This window comes from Hemicordylus capensis, chromosome 3, assembly GCF_027244095.1.
Source record: "Hemicordylus capensis ecotype Gifberg chromosome 3, rHemCap1.1.pri, whole genome shotgun sequence".
Lineage (NCBI taxonomy): Eukaryota > Metazoa > Chordata > Lepidosauria > Squamata > Cordylidae > Hemicordylus > Hemicordylus capensis.
The window spans coordinates 29,330,722-29,350,868 of NC_069659.1; the positions used below are offsets into that span (position 1 = coordinate 29,330,722).

The following is a 20,147-nucleotide window of genomic DNA, read 5'->3' on the forward strand; positions in this document are numbered from 1 at the left end:
TTTTTGTGTCTTTGGGGCAGATTGGGGGCAGAAAGTGGATCTGCCCCAAAAGAGTGGGTTGGGCTGGTAGATAGTGTCTAATGGGTGGAGGCTACCACCCGTCCCCAATTTCAGAGTGATTGGGCAGAGGGCTGGATTTTGGTGAATTTCTTAGGTTTTTCTTCATAAGGTGCAGTGTGCTAGATTGACATTCATAGTAAACATTCAGAAGTTTTTCTGAAGGGATGTTTTCCCTTATTTTCTGAGGTGTGAATTCTCATTCAATGATAGCAGATGAGATTTTTTTTCAATTAAAGGACTGTCATGACCCCACTTTCACTTTTTCACACTCTCATTTACTATGAATGTCAATCTAGCACACTGCACCTCATGAAGAAAAACCTCAGAAATTCACCAAAATCCAGCCCTCTGCCCAATCACTCTGAAATTGGGGATGGTTGGTAGCCTCCACCCATTAGGCACGACCACCCCACCCCATTCTTTTTGCCCAGATCCCATTCTATGCCCCCAAACTGCCCCAAAGTCACTAAAACTTCAAAAAATCCCCCCAAATCAGTCATGAGCCGAATCACCCGAATTTTTTGGCCACGAAATCCGGGTGATTCGGCTCAGCCCCGAAAAATATCGGGGGACATCAAGGGTGATTTGGTTCGGCCCCGAATCACCCGAAATTGCTCATTTCGGGCACAGATCGATCTGTGCCCGAAATTTTTTGCACATCCCTACTTATAACTGCTTGCCATCTCAGCATATTCCACAATTTTTATCAGCCAGTCTTCTTTTGACGGCATTTTAGACACTTTCCATTTCTGCGCATATACTATCCTGGCCGCCATTGTTGCATACATTAAAAATGTTAAACTTCTTCTGGAGAACTCTCTTTGAGTCATTCCCAGCAGGAAAGATTCTGGCCTCTTAAGAAATGTCACTTTAAAGATTTTCTTCAACTCATTGTATATCATATCCCAAAAAAGCTTTTGCCTTCCTGCATGAGCACCACATATGGAAAAAGGTTCCTTCACACTGCCCACATTTCCAACATTTATAGCACTGCCCCTCCTTCTTGACATCAGCTGTGAAAGGAAGCATACTGAAGCCAGAGGAATGCTGGCCCAAAATTGCCCCATCCAGTTCTACTAATGGATTGTGAGTGAAGTGGTGTTACGGGGGGGGGGGGTGGCTCAATGCACATACAGAGGACTAGGACTAGAAAATCCTGTTGGCCTCCCTGAATATATCCAGGGTAAAGGTAACGTTGCGTCATTGAGTCGGTGTCGACTCCTGGTGACCACAGAGCCCTGTGGTTGTCTTTGGCAGAATACAGGAGAGGTTTACCATTACCTTCTCCCACGCAGTAGGAGATGATGCCTTTTAGCATCTTTCCTATATCGCTGCTGCCCAATATAGGTCTTTCCCATAGTCTAGGAAACATACCAGCAGGGATTTGAACCAGCAACCCCTTGCTCGCTAGGCAAGTTATTTCCCCACTGCGCCATTAGGTGGCTAGTATATCCAGGGTAGAAGGAACTAAACAACTGCAAAAGACTCATGATCATTTAACATTGACTGATTATAATGATGATGATAAAGCAAACAGCTGTGGCATACCTATACAATCACATCCAACAGCTGTGGTGGTGGTCGGACTGTGGTCCACAGCAGCGGACCATGTGCTTTATACATATAAGACCCCAAGCTCAATTTACAGATTGTCTCTCTAAAGAACTGCAGGTCACAAGGACGGAAAGCACCTTTCTCCAAGACCCAGAATTGTCACTGCCATTAGAGGAGAACACAACTTGTGCCCTATCCAACTGAACATGTGCTTCATCAAGCAGCCCATGGCTAAAATGTAGAATAAGCCACCAAGAGATTTTTAAAAACTCCTGATTTTGCTGCTTGCCCAAGACTGGAAAAAAAACAGGCAGAGAGGTTATCAAGATGCAGCTGGTAGGCTGTGTTTGCCTTGGATCTGGACTAGAAATGCCAGGGCTGCACAACTGTGGCTTTCCTGAAGATGTTGGACTACAGCTCCCATCATCCTTGACTATTGGCCACTGGAGCTGGGGATGCTGGGAGTTGTAATCCAAAAACAGCTGGAGGGACAAAGTTGTGCACTATCTGGCCCAGAGCCCTCCATGGCTGCTGTGTCATAGAACTGTAGAATTTTAGAGTTGAAAGGGACTTTGGAGGTCATCTAGTCCAACCCCTGCTCAGTACAGGACTCTACCAAAAATTCTCTCTCACACACAAGCATATGCACACCAAGCAAAGGGAGCCAGACATAGATAAACTATTAGCTCCTTATACCTCTCAGAAATATATGTGATGAACAAAGCCACAAACCTGTTGCAGACAGTTTATCACAACTACGGCAGAGGCATAAATGGCAGAAGGCAGAAAAAGCATAGTGAAATATGGGGGGCAGCTATCACCATAGGAACTATTTTGCAAGTCTGTACAAAGGAAAAATGCAGGAGACAAACACATCTGAAAGGGAACAAAGGTCAAAATGAATAACTCCTGCATTGCAGCTGAATTTGTAGGTGGCAAACTAAGGAATCAAGATAAGAGAGAAACAAGACTGCAGAGGCGCAAAGCGCATGCAGAAAACGACTCGAGAAAAACAGACTGTCGGTAAATCTAGAGAGAAATATATCATAGGGGAAAGCCAAAGCCTCTTTGGAACATGGAGGACGTCAGCAAGCACTGTGAAGCAAATGGTGCTAATATATAAACACATCTGGAATATAGCTATAAATAAAGATTATAAAATGTGTGTTTCTGCTCCCAAGTGCACTCTTTGGAAATCAGTAGGCTGATAGTGGGTTTTATACTGATTTTATATCCAGTGTGAAGAATTACAGAGTTGATAAGGACCACTCATCTCATACAAGGACTTGTTCAGCATGAAGGACAGGAACATAGGAAGCCGCCTTATACTAAGTCAGACCATAGGTCCATCTCACTCAGTATTGTCTACACAGACTGGCAGCGGATTCTCCAAGCTTGCAGGCAGGAGTCTCTCTCAGCCCTATCTTGGAGATGCCAAGGATGGAACATGGAACTTTCTGCATGCTGATCCAATCACATATTATCACATCGGGGTTTGTTGGTTATCACATCAGGGTTTCCAAACCTTTGGTTCCCAGATGTTGTACTACAACTCCCATCAATCCTTGCCACAATGGCCGGTAACACATTCAGCACATTTGCCAGTAACATTGGAGCAGGCATGTTCTTGGGACATACCTAGCCTCACTGCACAAATAAGTTAGTGTTTAACTGAACCAACTCAGGTCCTGAAAAAATGTGCTCTATGACATTTCAGCAGACTCTGAAATCAGGACAGCTAAAAAAAAATTAAAGAGGATGTTCTCACCCACACCCTATGCTGGGCTAGGGAAGCCCAGTCTGGGTAATGCTGCATGTGAGAACTGCTGGGCTTGGGCCTGATCCCAGAGGGGCAATACTGCCTAGCCCCGCTTTGAAACCCAGCTCTGAGTCAGGGTTATGGGCTTGAGTGAGCCCTTAACCCAGGCTTGGGATCATGTTTTGGCTGAAGCCGCATTCAGCACCAGTGGACACAGAGATGGATGCCTAGAGTGCCCGTTTCCGGCGGGGTGCGGGGAATCCCCCAATGCATCGTGCATGTGGGGCGGTACATTGTGGGATGTCTGGAGGCCAGGATGTATTGTCCTGGTCTCCAGAGCTCCATGCTCTGCCATGCAGTGCAGATCACCTGGGAGTGTGGTCTGCACTCCCAGCAAAGTCAAGTTCTCATCCAGGGGGAAGGTGAGTTTAACCAGCCTTCCCCCCACTGCCTGCCCGGTTGTGTGAATGACCTCAATGAAAGTGGATTTCATTACTGAATGAAAAGTACTGGCTTCAGGCATCACATTTGATATCTGCACCCTGACATCTATTAGAGCACACACAATATCTATTGCTTGGGGGTTCCTGTTAGGACACAGCCTGAAAGCAGAGGATACTTCCTTTGCTGAAGCCAAGATGATTGTTGAAACTAAGCAGATCTGCAACTGCTCACTGCCTGGATGGGAGACCATTTGGGAACTCCATATATGACACCTTGATTTCCATGAAAGGGAAGTGGGATATACATATAATGAAACGAATGTCTGAGTCTACAGAAAATTTGTTGTTCGGTGTCAAACTAGTTCTCTCCAGATAGTTGTCTCTGTTCCTCTCTCCTCACTTCTAAAAAAAACCACATGTTAAAAAAACCACTTGTTTAATTCTCAATGAACGTTTAGCAAATCCAATGAAGAAATCTCTTACTGCTATCTTCCCCTTTCCAAAAGTTTTTTTAATGCAATTATAGTGATATACATTGGATTATTTAAGTACCTTGAGTGTCAAATGAATTCTGCTACAGTATATTAACAAAGCACCCCAAGCAACAATGTTTCATTCTTTAAATCTTTCTTTGCAACCACAAGAGCTGACATGTGAACGGTTCTGAGCAATGATTCCAAGCTGTGAGAAAGTGCAATGATGCATCACCGTATGGTAAACTGAGGTTTACTTTGAAAAATTCATCCACCACACTGGATGCATCAACCGCCCCATGCCCATCAGAGTTAGATAGCTCCATGAAACATGATTTCCACCCACCCCTACTGCCAACATAAAGGTGATGACTTCTTCCTGAATGAGGAAGGACACATCAACCAGTGGGTTAAATCTCAGGAGCATCACCATAGGGACATAGTTCAGTGGTAGAGCATCTGCTTGCATGCCGAAGGTCCCAGATTCAATCCCTGGTACCTCCAGGTACAGCTGGGAAAAGACTCTTGCCTGAAACTTTGGAGAGGCACTGCCAGTCAATACTGAGCTAGATGGACCAATGGACTGACTAAAGATACAGGGAATCAGCTTCCTATGTTCCTGTGTTCCCAAAATGACTGACAAAAAAGGGAAGGTGGGATGGCAGAAGGCAATATTAACTGGGCTGTGTTTGCCCAATGTTCTGGGAACTAAATAAGAACATATATACATCTCTTTTTGTGTTTAAGACTGAAATGTGCATCCAACTACAATGCAGAGTGGGGGAGAGGCTGTTCCACATATCAGTCTTTGGAAAACACTGTTTCACAGGGTTCTTCAGCCACTTTATCCAAATTCCAATTCTTTCTTGGTTTGCTCAGCTCCCTTGACCACATCTGCCTCCCCACTGCTATTCTTAGATGTCACTTGTACAAATGAATATTGGTGAAAATAACCAACAAAGATCCTTTTGCCGCCCACCCCACCAATGAAAGGGCTGAATCACACAACTGGGGAGGAGAGCTGGACTTGTGAAAGTGAACATGAACTGTCCCCTTTGCTAAGCAATTTACATTAAAGTTTGCTAAGCAACAGCAGGAGAGAGGGAATGCCCTCCGCTCTTGCCTGTGGGCTTCTCAGAGGCATCTGGTGGGCTACTACGGGAAACAGTATTCTGGATTAGATAGGCCTTGGGCCTGATCCAGAAAGGCTTTTCTTATGTTCTTATAGGGCTATGCACAAAACTGGAAAACTCAGTTCAGTTCGAGTTGAACTGGACTCAAACCAAACTGTGAACCTTGAGCCAGCTCACACATCCCTATGTTCTTATTTGGATGAGTGACTACATGCGAGTTCTGTAAGATACTCTCCTTAGGAGGTGGGAGCATAGCAAAGCAGAGCATCTGTTTTGCATCCAGAAGGTACAGGTTCAATGCCTGGCATCTCCAGGTAGGGCTGAGAAAGACTCCTGCCTGAAACCTTGGGGAGCCACTGCCGGTCTGCATAGACAACACTGAGCTAGATGGACCAATAGTCTGACTTGGTATAATAGAGAAGCTTCCTGTGACCTGGCTTGGCTCACAGCTACTGCCAAAAACATTCACTTTCTCCTTGTGAATTCCGTTTTTGTGTGGAATGTTAAAATATAGCTTGCCTAGATATATTTAACATTTTTTCCAAAGATATCCTAAAAGAATTCATTAGAAAGGCATTCTCTGGGCTTGAATTTGGTATAAAATCTCTGCTGACCTTGGTTAGTGAAAAAGCACCATGTATGGCTTGGACTGTGAACACAATATTTGCATCAAAGACTAGGCTTATGTCAGCCCAGGGTGCACTTGATCATGTCATGTTCTATTTATCCAACAATTTTCTATCAAAATAAAGACAATGTTGTTTCTGTCACAGACTCTAGGTACCTTGGCCAGATCAAACATTGGTCAGTGATTAATCACAAGGTTTAAATTTATAGCAGCATTTGGATAAGTGAACAGAAATATATTAAGCCTTAAGTCAAAGTGAAGCTTCAAACTCAGCATGATTTGACTCAGCTTAATTTCCCTTTGGAGGTAAGAAGTGGGGTCCCCCAGGGATCTGTATTCATAAATTATATAGAAGTTGGAGTAACCAGCAAAGTGGCCAAATTTGCAAATAACACTAAACTATTTAGTGTCATTTGCAAATTTGGCCACTTTGCTGGTTACCCTAACTTCTGGATAATCACCCACTCACCCAGTTTGAAAATATCCTTTTGGAGCTCCTTACAATCAGCTTTGGATTTCACCACCACTAAACTATTCAGGGTAGCAAAATCCAAAAGAGATTGTGAGGAGCTCCAAAATGATATTTTCAAATTGGGTGAGTGGGTGACAAAATGGCAAACGTGGTTCATTGTAAGCAAGTGTAAAGTGATGCATATTGGTGCAAAAAACCCCAACTTCACATATACACCAAAGAGTATATATGTCAGTGACTGTTCAGGAGAGAGATCTTGGGGTGGTGGTGGACAACTCGTTGAAAGTGTGATTCAGTGCTTGGCAGCTGTGAAAAATTCCATGCTAGGGATCATTAGGAAAGGGACTGAAAATTAAAATGCTAATAATATAATGTCCGTATAGAAATCTATGGTGAGGCTACATTTGGAGAACTGTACTGCATGAAGTTCTAATCACCATATTTAAGGAGGACATTACTGTATAGAACTGGAAAAGGTGCAGAAGAGGGCAATGGAGATGATTAGGGACCTTGAGCAACTTCCTTATGAGGCAAGGATACAACACCTGGGGCTTTTTAGTTTGGAAAAGAGGTGACTATGGTGAGACATGATAGAGGTTTATCAAATTATTCATAGAGTATCGAGAGCAGACAGAGAAAAAAATCTCCCTCTCTCACAACACTAGAACCAGGGGTCATCCCATGAAACTGAAGTCAGATTTAGGATCAACAAAAGGAAGTACTTTTTCACACAATGCATGACACAGGAGAGCTTTTTGCACAGCTTTTCGCACAGAAGAGCTGGTCTTGTGTTAGAAAGCATGACTTGTCCTCTTAGCTAAGCAGGGTCCACTCTAGTTGCATTTGAATGGAAGACGATGTGCGAGCACTGTAAGATATTCCCCTCAGGGGATGGAGACGTTCTGGGAAGAGCAGAAGGTTCCAAGTTCCCTCCCTGGCTTCTCCAAGATAGGGCTGAGAGAAATTCCTGCCTGAAACCTTGGAGAAGCTGCCGCCAGTCTGTGTAGACAATACTGAGCTAGATGGACCTATGGTCTGACTCAGTATATGGCAGCTTCCTATATTCCTAATAAATCTACTGAAATCTCTGCCACAGGATGTGGTGATGGCCACTATCTTGGGTGGCTTTAAAAAAGGGCCAAGACAAATTCATGGAGGACAGGTCTATCAATGACTACTAGTCTGGTGACTATAGGCCACGTATAGCCTCAGAGGCAAGATGTAGGGGTGTGCAATTCGGGTTTTCGGGTGATTCGGCTCCAACCCGAACCGAATCACCCCTGTTCTGTTTTGTGCCCGAATCTGGGTCACCCGAATCACCCTTGATTCTGTTCGGATTCTGATTTAATCCGAATCCGAATCGATTCGGGGGGGGGGGAAAGGGGCCCAGGGGCAAAATTTTGGGGTGGGGTGGTAGTGCCCAATGGGTAGAGTCTACTCAGAAAAAAGAGGTGTGAATTCCCATTCTATCATAGCAAATGAGATTTTTTTCAATTAAACAACTCTCATGACCCCACTTTCATTCTTTCACACTCTCTATTATTATGAATAATATGAGGAAGTAATCAATTTAGCACACTTCACCTTATGAAGACAAACCTCATAAAAGTAAATTCACCAAAATTCACCCCACTGCCCAATCACTCTTAAATTGGGGATGGGTGGTAGCCTCCACCCATTAGGCACTATCTACCAGCCCACCCCACTCCTTTGGGGCAGATCCACTTTCTGCCCCCAATCTGCCCCAAAGACACCCAAACTTCAAATATTCCCCAAAAATCAGCCCTCTGCCCAATCCCCCTGAAATTGGGGTGGTAGCCTCCACCCATTAGGCACTACCACCTCACCCCACTCTTTTGGGGCAGGTCCACTTTCTGCCCCCAAACTGCCCCAAAGTCACTAAAACTTCAAAAATTCTCAAAAAATCAGTCCTTTGTCCAATCCCCCTGAAATTGGGGTGGTAGCCTCCACCCATTAGGCACTACCACCCCACCCCACTATTCTGCCCCAGGCCCCACTTTCTGCCCCAATCTGCCCCAAAGACATGAAAATTTCAGAAATTTACCAAAAATCAGCCCTTTGCCCAATCCCCCTGAAATTGGGGTGGTAGCCTGCACCCATTAGGAACTACCACCCCACCCCACTCCTTTTGCCCAGATCCCATGATATGCCCCCGAACTGCCCCAAAGTCACTAAAAATTCAAACATTTGCCAAAAATCAACCATGAACCGAATCACCCGAATTTTTGGGGTCCGAAATTTGGGTGATTCGGCTCGTCCCCGAAAAATATCAGGGGACATCGAGGGTGATTTGGTTCAGCCCCGAATCACCCAAAATTATTCATTTCGGGCACAGATCGTTCTGTGGCCGAAATTTTTTGCACATCCCTAGCAAGATGCCTCTAAATAGCAATTGCATGCCCTCACCTCTTGCCTGTGGGCTTCCCAGAGGCATCTGGTGGGTTACTTTGTGAAACAGGATGCTAGAATGGATGGGCCCTGGGCCTGATCCAGCAGGGCTGTTCTTATGCTCCCCGTTTAAACCCTTTTGTTTGCTTACCAATGATGTCCATCTGTTTTCCATCCATTTTAAAAAAACCTGTCAAATTTTCTCATAGGAACATAGGAAACTGCCTTATATCATCAGACTATTGGTGCATTTAGGTCAGTATTGTCTAAACTTACTGGCAGCAGTTCTCCAAGGTTACAGGCTGGAGTCTCTACCAGCCCTACCTGGAGATGCCAGGGAGTGAAACTGAAATCTGCATGCAAGCAGATGCTCTCCCGTTGAGCTATGGCCTCATCTCTTATGGGGAATATCTTACAGCAAGCAGCACTAACAAGAAGTCACTCATCCATATGCAAACCAGGAGGTACCCTGCTTAACAAAGAGGACAATTCATGCTCGCTTCTGCAAGATCAGCTCTCCTTCCTTGAAGGTGATCTCTTCCCTCATCACCCTTAAACATGATTGTGTTTCTCAAGACCTGAAGAAGCTTAATAAGGGGAGATCTTGCAGAACGAAAGTAAATTGACACATCAACTGAACACAAGCATGATAGGCAATATATGTGGTTTCAGATATTGGTTTATCTCATGGAATTTGGCCAGAATAAACCAAAATCAGTTGGGTCCAAAGACATGGTTGATCTTGGTTGGTTTTTAACCACAACTGGTTAAAACCAAAACTGGAAAGGACATTCTTCCAAGGCCCACACAGGCAGAGGAGTGGGGTACACACTCTCAAGGCTCAGAGACATTGTACAGAACCAAGATTTAATGGTGTTAGCATTAAATGCTGTGAAATCTGAAACAGTCATTGGGTTTTAGAAGTTTTGGACATCTGTGCAGTGGTGGACTACTGCACTGACAAAGATTAGCAGAGGAGTGCAACTTTGTATGGGATGCACATGAAGTCAATGGGACTCGAGTACATATAATCACATTACAACTGTTGTTTTAAACAAACCGTGCACCCTTGGAAAAAAGCTTCCCCAGCTATTTCAGTAAAGGAGCCACCCTCTCCGGTCTACATATAGAAGGGGATGCATATCCAGAGTTTCCCTTTGATTGAAATAAAAGTGAAAGCACCTGTGGGAAGAGGTTTGGAAAAGCTATGTAGGCACAACGGTACTTCTGTGCCCCAATGAAATTGCTAGATCAGGGCAATGGTGTGCACAGCAATTCACTCTGCTCATATGACATCCCACACTTATGGGGCATATGCTCTGAGATAAGGAAGTCACTGTACTCTTAGATACAGCACCATCACAATTCACTTTCCAACTCCTAATCCAAAAGCAGAAGCATTTTCAATATTTCAAAATGATGATTTTCCCATGTGGGTGAAACAAGGTGGGTGAGACTATGGTTTTCAAACGGCTAGGGTCAGAGAACTATCATTAGTTGTGATGTAGCCTATGCTGCATCTCACTGATTTGCACATAATTTTATTCACCCCTTGTGCGCACTCTCCATGACATACAAACCCTTGCCTCTGTTAAATCGCATCTCACCTCAGCGATTTGTAACCTCAGGAATACCAGACAGTAGGCAATGTTTTAAAATCTCCTCATTAAAACTACTCATTATGAGCAGCGCACATTGACGAGCAATAAATCATCTCATTACAAAACAACCTCAAAGACCATTAAGGCATTGCAGAAAGACCTCAATGCTGATTCCCTCAATGAGGAATAGACAGAGCTACACATTACAAGGCAACCAGGAGAGTACCCAATCCCATATTTGTCTCAGAAGACTAATGTGGAAGTGGAGGGGGAATTTTCCAGGAAGACTTGGTGGATGGAAGGGGTGGAGCTAACCCCTCCCCATCCCTGATGATTTCCCCCTTTAAATGCTATCCTCACCTCAGACCCCTTTTTAACACATTGGGGCTATTTTGACGGTCAGCAAAAATTGGGCTAGCCTCTGCTAGCCCGATTTATGCTGATCGTCAGAACCACCGGGCTCGCAGCCGAGCCCAGTGGTTCTGGAGCAGCTAACCCGCTCCTGTAGCCCGCCCCTTAGCCCGGGTTTGTGGAGTGAGCGCTCCGCAAACCCGGGCTATCTGCTCATGAGTAGCTGCGGCACAGCTTCACGCCATGGCTACTCGCGAGTAGACCCCCAACCGGGAGGTGAAAAGCCGCCTCCCGGCTCGGGGGTCTCCCAAGTATGCCCTGCACACTTGCACAGGGCATACTGGGGCTTCCAGGGGCCACCCGGTCCCTGAGCTCCCCAGCCCCCGCCGGTTCAATCTCAGAGCTGGCAATCGTGTGGGCGGCCAATCTGGCCACCCAGGGCTCCCTCCCCACTTATGATCGGGGTGAGCGGGCTTAGGCTGCTCTTCCTGCTCACAGCCCCAAACTGGGTCTCACGGATCGTGAGACCTGGTCCATTATTTCCCAAGCTAGCCCCTGAGCCAGGGCATAAGCCTAACTGCCTCCAGTTTCCAGCCTGGGGAAGACATTTTGAGTCGAGAACCAGCAAGTTCTTGAACCAGAAGAGGAGATCTGGTCTTGTGGCAGCAAGCATGCCTTGTCCTCTTGGCTAAGCCTGGTTTGAGCATTGTCCTCTTAGTCCACTCTAGTTGCATATGAAAGGGAGACTAGAAGTGTGAGCTCTGTAAGATATTCCCCTTAGGGGATGGAGCAGCTCTGGGAAGTGCATCTAGGTTCCAAGTTCCCTCCCTGGCTTCTCCAAGATAGGGCTGAGAGAGACGTTTGCCTGCAACCTTGGAGAAGCCGCTGCCAGACTGTGTAGACAATACAGAGCTAGATAGACCAGTATATGGCACCTTCCTATGTTCCAAGTATGGTAAGTGTTAAACAGAAACCTCCCACACACTTATTCTCCTTTAGACATAGCCTGCCCTCTTCCCTGCTTTACCTTGATAATCATGGGCTAACTTGTCCTGAGGGCAGTTACCAAACAACCAAATACATTCTGCATGCCGTGCCTACACACTCTAAGCAAGGATATTGGCCACTGACTCAAAAAAGTCCCACTGATTATAGTGGAACTTACTTCCAAGTAAGCAGTTTAATATCATTGTCTTTTCAATTCTTACTTTCATTAGATGCTCACACAATCTACTCGGGAAATTCTGCTTATTGTCAAAAGAACCAGCATGTCAGTACTGTATTAATTTTTCAATTATAACAGTGTTGAACTAAATGTTCCCAACATTTGCTAAACGCTCCCCACCTGTGCTCTGTATAGGTGATCAGCCAACAGAAAACAGTAAGTTGGAGTCCTTGCTTCTGGTTAATTAGGTGCCAATTTTATGGGAATTCCTCTAGTGCAACACTGACAGCAGAAAAGAAGCTTAAAAATTATACACACAGGAGAAAGATAAAGCTTATAGGATTTTCCAAGTAATAACTTCTGCTGAATGGCAAATGGATGTACTACTGAAACACCCAAGCAGAAACTCAGAACCAGGTATATTATTCTTTCACTAAGGACCAGAAAAGAAAAGGGGGGGGGGAAACAGAAATTGGAACAAAACTGCCAACAATTTCTCCTGGGTTTCAATTAATCTGATCTGGTCAAATTCAGACTTTAGTAGAGAGACTGTTGTTCAAGACACTGCAGGATTATTCACGGTTTTTTGTTGTTTTTTAAATCCCCACCATGTTACTCGAGCAGAATTTTTGTGCCTCTGCACAAGAGTTGGAAAATCTACAGGTAATTCAAATAGTATTCTAGGTATATCAAGGAGGAGAGAGGGGTAGCAAGGTTGTGATCAAGGCAGGAAAGACAGACTGACGGACTGAAATGTGGTCTGATAATCCTGTGTTTTCTTCTCTGACACAATCATTTAGTACAGGGGTGGGCAGACAAGGCTTCTGGGAGTTATATACATACATACATACATACATACATACATACATTCAGCCAGAGCCTTGGGAGCCATCAGCACAGAACAGAGGCTTAGGGAGGTGGAGACAGTCACAAAATGGCAGCTTGAGGCAGTAATTAAAATGGCAGTTTGTACAGAAATGTACATAGGTAGAATAAGGGATTTTAACATCAAACCCCACCCTGAATTCCAGGAGAATTTTGCCACAGGAGCAAAGGAGGTTGTTTTCTGGTAAAAGAAAGTAGAAAGAAATTAACAGGAGAAAAAGCAGAAGCAACTCGGAGAAGGATGGCACTGCCATGGCCCTGCTCAGCCAACCAATCAGATTTGCAGTATGGGCTGGAAGGGAAAGGAGGGAGAAGCAAGTCAAATGCTTGGAGAGCTACTTCACAAAAGTCCGGGAGCTATCAGAGGCTCTCAAGATAGCCACCACCCAACCCTGATTTAATTCTGTTCAGTGTCAATATGTACTTTTTTTTTTTTTCATTTTCCATCAACTCCCCCCATTTTGCACGATGTAGGAACCGCAGTGAGGAAGTGGAAACCTCTGCTTTGTTTACAGGCCTCCCTCCCTCTACACATAAAGGATTCCAGTACTCCAATTAAGATAGATGGACAGGGTAGATATGGAAGTCAGAGGCGTTTCTATCCCATTCTAAATAAGAAGTAGTTTTTTGTAATTAATATTCTCCCAGTTCTTTGTTACCATTCTTAAAAAGTAAAGTTTCAAATTATTTAACAGAATTTGACTGGCCAGCTGACCTCCTTGAGAGGAGAGCTGGACTTGTGGTAGCAAGCATGACTTGTCCCCTTAGCTAAGCAGGGTCCACCCTGGTTGCACATGAAAGGGAGACTAGAAGCTAGATGCTGAGCTAGATAGACCAGTGGTCTGACTCAGTATATGGCAGCTTCCTATGCTCCTACATAATTCACAGTACATGGGAGGGTTTGTAGGTAAGAGTCACCATGGTAAAAATTAGGTCTCATTAGTTCTGCTAGAACTACTTGTTTGAGTTGCTCGTCTCAAAGTAGAAGTGAGAGATGTCCCTAGAAAACAAATGGAAAAATCCATGTTTATAGCATAGCTCTGATGGGGCAGCATGTCTCCCTAGAAACAAAAGGTCACAAAGAGAGGGAGTTCCTGCTCTTTGTAATTTGGGTCTTAGTTAATATAAAAGGCGATGCTTCCTGAGTTCTTAAAATTAAAACATTGCAAAGTTTCCCTGCCGGTGCCAACACTATCCATCATTAACATATTGTAGGGTGTGTGTCTGTCAGAGAGTGATCAGTCCAGATTGACATGCTGAGGCCCTAAATTAAGTCAAACTTAAAAGTCCCCACAGCACTATTTTTTTTTAATTAGTCAACAAAAAAGACAATAAAAATAGAAATAATGAAGCTTTATTTTTACTTGGCCAAGATGCAACTAAAAACTATTACTCTAACAAAAACAGTTCTCTTGCAAAACAGGAAGACCTTGTTACTTGCAGGGGTTCCATTCCGCACCTACTACCATGAGAAACAGAATTGTGAGTAACAAGGCATTACAGCTATGGGGAAAGGGGGATTAGGTTCCAGGGTGGAGGGGAAAAAGAGGAGGAAAGGTGAAAAAACTTACTGGGGCATGCTTCGCTGGTCCCCCAAATGCCCCCCAAAGGATGAAATTCCCCCCCAAACCATGAAAAATCATGGGAATATATTTATTTTATTTATTTATTATTAAAACTTTTATATCGCCCTTCCAAAAGGCTCAGGGTGGAATATATCCAATTCTGTTCAATAAATGAGACACAAAATGGTTCCTTCAGACAAAATGGCAGGTGGAAGTGACATCCATGGTCACTTCTGGCCCTCTAGGAACCGCGGATATGTGGGTTTTAACCCTTGCATATCCACTTCATATTATGAATTTAAAGAAAGGACTAAATTTCATGTTTTACATAACGTATTTTCATTTAAAAGATAACTGAATTACAGGAGAACCTCGTTATTTGCGAAACCACTATTTGCAGTTCCATGTATCTGTGGGGTGTCTAGCAGACACCCATTTAGATAATGGAAATGGGTGTCTACTAGACACCCCACAGACACACGGAACTTCAAATAGTGGTTTCTCAAATAACGAGGTTCTCCTGTAATTCAGTTATCATTTAAATGAAAAAACATTATGTAAAACTTGAAATTTAGTCCTTTCTTTAAATTCATAATGTGAGACCCTAAGCTATAGCGTACATAGCTTGTGCCTAAATTTAGCACTGAGCAAGTGGCTTACTACAAGCCTGCAGTGTAGTTGACTGTTAATATTTCAGGGTAGAGGCAGGTCTGAGGCTGCTGTGGATTGGAATCCCATCCTCCTCCAAACCACCCTCCAGCGAGCTTCACAGCTACCAACCCATTTTAAAAGGGAGGGAAAATATGTCATTGTCAAGTGCTAGGATAAACAGCATAGCTGATGATGAAAGAGCTTTTAATGTGAAAATTCTTTAAAAACTTTACAGAGATGACGACAAAGCTGAAGGAAGGAGAACCAGAAGTGGTAAGCCAGAAAAGTGGAAGGGAAAAGAAAAAGGAATGGTACTTGTGGAACAAAGCAGACTTTGAACAGACTCGTAATTTTGTTTAATGTTCATGCAGATATGTGTCCTTGTCTCTTAGCTGGAGTGCTAAACATAACATTAAAAAGAGTTTCATATTCCCAGCCACCCCCATCTTCTTGGGAAAAGACTCCTTCATTCTTGTACTCCCTGCTCCTGAATCATGAAGGATTCAGTTCTCTAGTTTTGATGACAACATTCTGTTCTGGTTCTTGAATACAGCGGTTTGGCGCTGAGCCCTGGGAATATGGGGATAGAACAGCGCCACATGCTTTAGCCATCCAAGAATGCTGTAAGATCTGAGATCTTTCTGGTTGGGTCCAACAGTAGCAGCTACAGAGGATCCTATTATGCACTTTCTGAGCCATTTCGGGTGGGGTAGGAAGTTACAGAGCCCTTTGGTATCCGGGGACATAACTCTTGCATATCCATAAACACAGCATTTTAAAAATAAGTGTCTTTTTTTGCTCTGATCCCAGATTTTCCCACTGTGTCAAACTATCAAGTAACTGATAATTAACTGTGATGTATCCAAAAAGTGGTGGGCGGTGGGAGGTGTTACGCTATCCAGGCCAGACAGATACTAATAAGAGAGTGTTGGCAGATTTTCAGGATTTTAGGTCTTTGGGTAAAATGTTCTGTTAAAAATAAAACCAAAAACTTCTCTCTGCTGCATATATTTCTGAACAGCAATGGGAGAAGTTTGAGTTCTGGAAGAAATAAAGGGAGTGTCAGGTATTGAGCAGTGGGTCCTCTTTGGGCTATATTTGACCAGGCAAAAGTAGTTAGGAACATAGGAAGCTGCCATATACTGAGTCAGACCACTGGTCTACCTAGCTCAGTATTATCTACACAGACTGGAAGTGGCTTCTCCAAGGTTACAGGCAGGAATCTCTCTCAGCCCTATCTTGGAGATGCTGCCAGGGAGGGAACTTGGAACCTAGATGCTCTTCCCAGAGTGGCTCCATCCCCCGAGGGGAATATCTTATGGAGCTCACACATCAAGTCTCCCATTTATATGCAACCAGGGCAGACCCTGCTTGCTACCACAAGACCAGCTCTCCTCTCCCTATGCTTTCAAGTAAGTGCCAGCTTGAACCACTATGGTGGACTGGAAAAAATATTGCCCCCATTGGTGTCCTCTAGGACTCCCTCTCATGTGCTGTGAATTCAGTTTGTATCCGACTGGTTTTTGGATATTAGATTCAGAGTCCTGTTCCTTTTGATTAAATGCAGGTATAAACTGCACTTAACCTTTATTTTTTAAGGGGGTTGTCTTAAATTCAGTCTTCAATTTGGGTAAATACAGTACAAAAATGGAGTAAGAGCTAACCTTGGTTAAAAGGATTGATAAAATTTCAAGCTTCTGGACACTTTCAATAAAATGCTTCTGCCTGGGTGAATCAAATTTTGACATGGTAGAATCAAATCTATGATGTAATGATGCCTTTCTCTCTGAGAAAGATGCTTCACAAAACAGGATCCCACTTCTGTGAAGGTCCTTTCTACAGAAGCAGTACCATACAGAGAAGGGTTCATCAGCAGGTAGGAGGGACTGCTTTCTCCCATATGGAAACCCAAGATAATGAGGTCATTCACTTCATTAAATAATGTGAGTCATTCACCCCGCTAACATGGCAAAGAGGCACCTTTTTAATGTGGTGATTCTCTTTATTTAGCAGGGGGAGAGTAACTGGCCCTATCTACCCCCAGCACAGTACCTCCAGTGACAGCTGCTGGTGTCTATCTTGTGTTTCTTTTTAGACCGTGAGTCAGCTCAGAAAACTGCTACAACATCCCTGAGAGATGGCCGTCAAAGATCAGGGGGCAGAGGGGTGGAAACACAAAGGAATTGCATTCTGATCTACCCCCTGAGGAATAATTGAGGGGAAAAGAGCATTTAAGGAAATTCACTTCCCCAGTTTCTCAGACTTGTTGAACTTGCCCCCACTTCTAAACTTACTCTGCTTTGTGCCCAACCATGCAGAAGGTTCCAAATTCCCTCCCTGGCATCTCCAAGATAGGGATGAGAGAGACTCCTGCCTGCAACCTTGGAGAAGCCACTGCCAGTCTCTGTAGTCCAGGGTTGCAAACCCTGTAAAACCTTAGCCCTCCCACTGTTTTTGAACTAAAACTCCCAGAATCCCCAGCCTCAGCAGTCAATAGCCAGAGATTATGGGAATTGTAGGCCAACATCTGTAGGAGGGCTGAAGCTGAGCAGCACTGGTGTAGACAATACTGAGCTAGATGGACCAATGGTCTGACTCAGTATAAGGCAGCTTCCAATGTAACACCAAGAATGAGTTCCACAAGTGAACAAGCTAGTGTGGCATAGTCACTAGATTAGGACCAGGAAGATCAACATGAGAAGCAAATGAAATGCTGCTTCTGGATTTAAGCGGAAGAAAAGACAGGGACAGATGTACCACCGGAAAAATACAAAGTGGTTAAGTGCCTCACAAAATGCTTTATTTAGCCTGATGTGTTTTGGATAAATATCCTTTTTTCAAAGGTACTAAAAAAAACCTGCAATAGTAATAAATCTGGCTTAAGTAAGCTTATTGTCATTTCTAGTCTTTACACCTCCTTTTCTTAGTTTCAGAAGGCAAACTTCAAAAAGAAAAAGAAAAATCGGGGGGGGGGAGGTTTTGACTTTTCTGCTTTCAGTTTCCAACACCTACAGATTTCATATAAGCCAGAAATGTGTAATTTGAGAGAATATATAATTTGCTATCAACTCCAAATACATGAAAGTGAAGACATGGCATGTTCTAAAGATCCTCCTTTGCGCAGGTCACTTAGTTTCTTATGGAACATCCTGTCTTCAGGTTCTAGGGTGATCAAACAAAGTTCAGAACAGCCTCACTAATCTGGGCTTGTAATTATGTGCAATTTCATCACTGCAAAATATCAGTCGTGTTTTTACTAGCATGGCTGAAAAATGCCAAATGAAAGATGGGGATGCAACTAATGTGATTTGTGCATTCAGGAGCCAAAATTGCTTATTTGCAGAGCTAATGACAAGTGTCCCAAATAAAGAAAATGGGATTCTGAACCACTATTACGGATCTACTGAACAAAACAAAAATGGAAGAAGCAGTAGCGTTGCCTTAAAGGTAAAGTGTGCCATCAAGTCGATATCGACCTCTGGCATCCACAGAGCCCTGTGGTTTTCTTTGGTGTAATACAGGAGGAGTTTACCATTGCCTCCTCCTGCCCAGTTTGAGATGATGCCTTTCAGCATCTTCCTATATCGCTGCTGCCTGATATAGTAGCAGCGGGGATTTGAACCGGCAACCTTCTGCTTGTTAGTCAAACATTTTCCCGCTGCGCCACTTAAGGTGGTTCATTCCTTTAAACTAAATACTTACAATAGAAAGTGATGTCCATTTTTCTGAGCAACAACCCAGCACCATGCACAACAGCAAGCCACCTAACACAATGGCAGAGAGCAACAGCAGCGCTATGATAGAATAATGGCCAACATCCAATCTAAGGATGTGATGGCAGAAGATGATTTTCTGCCAGCAAGGGGGAAATTTGCCAGCATCCACTTCCCTTAGCAGTCCCCTGTGCCTGGGTGGGGGACCCTCCGGAACATATTTTCAGAAGGCACAAGAAGTAGCAGGAGGAAGAGGGTAATACAAAAAATGGTGTCTCCGTCCTTATGTGACCAAAAGCACTTCTGCTGGTGCATCATTAGTCCAAATGTAGGTCAATGTCAGCAAAAGCAAGTTACTACCATGAGATGATGCCTTTCAGCATCTTCCTATATCACTGCTGCCCGATATAGGTGTTTCCTATAGTCTGGGAAACATATCAGCGGTGATTCGAACCAGCAACCTCTTGCTCCCTAGGCAAGTTACTTTCCCACTGTACCATTAGGTGGCTTGTTAGGTCAAACAACATCCCAAATCAGATCACAGTCTATCTACAGCATCAGGAAAAAATTGTACTGTATAGTAATTTTTTAAAGAGAAATATTAATGCAAATTGCATATAAATGAGGAAAATTTGCAAGGGAAATTTTTCTGGATTTCTTCAATAAGGTTTTCCAATTCAAACACTTCCAGGAAACCATCTGCATGCAAGCATGCAGGTGCTATTCCTCATGGAAACCCACACCTCTATTCAGAGAAATATAGCTGGAAATAATACAGAAGGTTTTGCTTGCTCATAATTACTGATACTATTGATTGTTGCTGTTTTATTGTGTATGTATCATTTTATATTATGGTCCTCAATACACCTATTGAAGGGCAGGATATACTGTAAATGCATGAAATGAAATAAACAAGCAACCAAATATGTTGTGTGGCTATCCAAAGTGCTCCCGAAGTTTGATGAAGCACAGCCATTTGTCTATGGCTTTTATTTCTTAAAGTCATGTTGTCATCTATTGTTTCATATTAACCATTCACAGACACTGGCAGCTGCCAAATTAGCCAATATAATTCATTCTGGAAGTCATCAGAGCTGAAACACATTTTGACATGCAAATGTGAAGAATTTTAGCAAATGGAAGGAGGGAAATCTCTCCAGAATTTGATTCTGGGAATCCCCCCCCCCCTCAGGCTACAGACACCAATGAAAGCAGAGTGTCAACTTTTTCCCCATCCACAATGACTAAGAAGGAAAGAAGAATTACAGCTTTGAGATAATATCTG

General features: G+C 43.7%; 1 protein-coding gene across 3 annotated transcripts in view; it reads right to left on the reverse strand.

Moving 5' to 3' along the window:
- The window catches only part of GUCY1A2 (guanylate cyclase 1 soluble subunit alpha 2), a 237,455-nt gene that overhangs the window by 176,640 nt on the left and 40,668 nt on the right, over positions 1–20,147 (reverse strand). The window lies entirely within an intron of this gene.